The following is a 4148-nucleotide window of genomic DNA, read 5'->3' on the forward strand; positions in this document are numbered from 1 at the left end:
TTTGGAACTTGCCTATAGAGGCTCTTATGTTTCCTTTGGGAGAGATTAGGATATACTGTTGTCATCTACTTTCATACTGTACCCTAGCCGGCCTAACCTTCGCGGGTCGCGACTAGTGGCTAATTACTTATGTTATATATCTATATTCTGACTTTATCTGATTCTTCTTTACGGTTTTAACTTTATATCGCTTTCGATTTATGCTTTATCTTTTGTTTTATCGATGCATGAGTGTTATGACTTCGTGATTTTATTTTATTCCTCTTCAGGCTTCTTGTTTACTATTTCTTTTCAATTATATGTGTGTGTGTGTGTGTGTGTGTGTGTGTGTGTGTGTGTGTGTGTGTGTGTGTGTGTGTGTGTGTGTGTGTGTGTGTGTGTGTGTTTTTTTTTATATGTGTGTGTGTGTGTGTGTGTGTGTGTGTGTGTGTGTGTGTGTGTGTGTGTGTGTGTGTGTGTGTGTGTGTGTGTGTATGTTAATCTACCTGAGAGTCGTACCACCTTAGTATCATTGACTTATGACTCAAGCATAAAAATTTGAGAATTAGGGTGTTACACTCCTCCACTGCCTCCACCTCCTCAATAGACCCCGACATCTACTGTGGCCGATCTCACAGTAATGCCGGCTTTCTTCCATGGATTCCATCCAAATCCCATAACACCGCAGGTCACTAAGATGATGATTTGGCCTTCTGGCATGACTGGATAAACACGACCCTTTCTTTAATTCGTATATTCTATTTATATTTGGTTTCTCTTTAATGCATATTTTTTAATAAGTATAAATTATCCAATTGTAGGTTTGCACCAGATAATAACGCTTGTACACAAAAGTGTACGAACGTTATCAAATTGCTGTACGACTAGCCTTGGCCCACTTACAAGAAGGTTCTTACCGAGGTCAAAGAGAGATGGTTTGATAAGTGGGCGGTAAGTTATTCAACGTTATTACTTTTCAAACATGGTTTTAATTACTTTTTCCTTAGTTTTTAACCATCTATTGTTTGACTATACAGGAAAAATTCACGTGGGATGAGTTCCGCGATCAATAGATTAAGAAGATATTCCACCATTATATGGCGAAGCGTCTTCAGCAGATGTTAGAAGATATACAGGTGAAGAGGGACCACCTAACAATGTGGCTTTAACCTGATATTAAGAAGTCTCTGTATGCATATTGGGAGATGGATGAGAGCTTCAGACGTCGTCAGGCCACAAATAGGGCCAACAGGGCATCGTCCAGGGTGTCGGCCAGAGCATCAAGTAAATAGGGGTTTCGGCCATGATTATGAAGACAAAGGCGATGGCATAACTTCTTTGCATATGCTTAGCTTATTTTATGTTTGTTTCGTTATTTAGTTGATGTCATTTTTTGTAATATGCTTATCCAATATGAGCAAATAAAAACCTTGAATCGTCCTATTTCGATGCCAGAGGTATTTGATAAACCCATATTTTATGATATATTTTGTACTCAATTCAAGTGATTTATTCAACCCTTCACCCACTTATTCATGTAAATTGCATGGTTTTACTTTCCCTTCCCTATTATGTGATATGTGTGAAAAACATGTTTCCTATGCTTTAAAAATAATTATTTTAATTACCTTCTATTACCATCCGATGCCGTGATTTGTGTGTTGAGTATTTTCAGATCTCCTAAGGCAGGAATGATTTAAAGGATGGAAAGGAAACATACAAAAATGGAAGGAAAGCACAAAATGGAGTTTTTGAAGAAACTGGCAGCAACGAGAACGCATGGACGACGCGGCCGCATGCTTAGCACGAAAAGGCAGTGACGCGAACACATGACTGACGCGGACGCGCGCCTTGAGCAGAACGCAGATGATGCGTACGCGTGACCGAAGCGAATGCGTGATAAGGAAAACTCCCAGATGACGCGACCGCGTGACCCACACGGACGCGTGACCCACGCGGACGCGTGACAGACGCCACGCACCAGAAACTGCAGGAAACGCTCCCAGCGATTTCTGAAGCCCTTTTTGGCCCAGATCCAAGTACAGAAAGCACATATTAGAGGTTATAAAGTGGGGGAATGCATCCATTCAGGATTGTAAAGGTTAACTAAGTGGGGTTAAACTCAATTCTCATAAGAGTAACTAGGATAGGACTTCCGAATTTTCATACCTTGCTAAGAGTTTATTTTATAGTTATTTATTTATTTTTCTTGTTATTTAAATTACATGTTCCTTATTTTAAAAACCTCCAATTTACAAGATTCATAACCAATAATAAGAACACCTCCCTGCAGTTCCTTGAGAAGACGACCCGAGGTTTAAATACTTCGGTTATCAATTTTAAAGGGGTTTGTTACTTGTGACAACCAAAACGTTTGTAAGAAAGGACTTTTGTTGGTTTAGAAGCTATACCTGCAACGAGGATTTATCTGCGAATTTCTAGACCACGTAAAAGTTCTCTCTTTAAAATGGCGCCGTTGCCGGGGAACTGCAAACGTGTGCCTTATTATTGGTTATTGTAAATATTTTTCTTTTATTTGTTTTTGTTTTTCCCTTTTTATTTCTATTAGCTACTATGAATTCTCACCCCTCTCGCTTTGAGTTTGGTTCTAAATTTGTTGAAAGGAAAAGAAGCTATAACAGGAATATGCATCAAGGTCTAAGCAATCAAAGATGGATGGAGTCAAGAGGCCCTGATCAATCCTTTAGTCAACAACACCCTCCAAGATATCATGGGCAAGGACCGCTCTACAATGCATACCAAGCTAACAGACATGGTGGACCCCCTTGTAATTACCAACAAGTCCCACCCTGTGCTTATAAACCATCCTCTCAACGTAGCTTTGAACCACCACGCTCACAAGTTTCTTTTCACCATTCACCGCCGTATGACCCTTATCCACCACAATCCCAATCCAATTACTCCCAAGAACCACCACATTCTTATTTTGAACCCTCTTTCCCAACCAACGAACCCTCATACCCACCCCAACCTCCAGTGAATGACAAACTTCGTGTTCTTCTTCAAGGGCAAGCAAAGATTGAAAGGGGCGTACTGGAACTCACTACTGCCTTAACTGAGGTAGTAAATATAATAGCTTCCCGACATCTGAGCACTCAAAGTACTCCCATGGCTACATGTGGAGAATCAAAAGAAGAGCGTAGCATGAAGAAAACACTAGAAACTCCAGTAGACAATGAGGAGCATGGCTTTGTATTGGAACAAGTGGAGGAAGCCATGATAGTTGTAGAGGAAGAAGTGGTTGAAGATTTAGGAGATGCTGAACCTCCATGGGAATCGAGAACTGTAAAGGATTCTGCTGAGAAGTTCGAAATTGATGCCAACGAGGACAGTGCACAACCTCCAAAGCATATATCTTGTGAAAAATTGGGCGGAATAGACCAAGAAGTTGATTCCATAGGCAGTGATGATCATGCATCAAGCCCTCCTAATCACGAACTCAATTCCGCAAATGAACTCCTTGAGCCTGAAGAACCTTATCCAAGTGAATACAAAGATGATGTCGAGGTAGACTTCTCTCAACCTCCAACGTATGACTTGAGTGACGATGAAGACATAGAAGACTTTGATCAGGAGGCAGTTGCAGCTGAAAAATTTTGTAAAGAAGTGAAGGAATTCACAGAAGAATACAAGGGAGTAGAGCATACAAAACCATTAGAAACACCTATCCCAAGGCCATTACCGCCCAATACAAGCTTCAAGTGGGTACAATCCTTAACCTTTATCTTTATTTTTCCACTTGAATATGGTTTGCTTGAAACAGATGGCCAGCTTAGAGCTCTCTGCGGCTTTAAGAGTAAGGGAAATGGCTCGTACTCAGAGCTGGTGTACAAGGTTCAATAAGGTTCCACGCTTCAATTCGAAGTGCACGGATTGGTACCAAGTTCAAATGAATGGGTCTCAGAAGCCATTTGGTCATCTTGGTGAGAAGATAATTTCTAAACCGCCCGGATGGAAGAATATAAATCAAAACAGAGGCGGATTTAAAAGCAAAGTTTGGGATCCTGGAATCTATTCTGACATTCGTCACCCCAGGAGCCTGAGAATCTGTTTGAAGCTGCTCAACAGCTTTATATGCCTAGTTTGGGACCCCGGAGGCTGTTGGCATTCCAAACATTGGTGGAGATTTCTGGATGAATTTAAGTATA

The sequence above is a fragment of the Arachis ipaensis genome, chromosome B06 (assembly GCF_000816755.2).
Source record: "Arachis ipaensis cultivar K30076 chromosome B06, Araip1.1, whole genome shotgun sequence".
Lineage (NCBI taxonomy): Eukaryota > Viridiplantae > Streptophyta > Magnoliopsida > Fabales > Fabaceae > Arachis > Arachis ipaensis.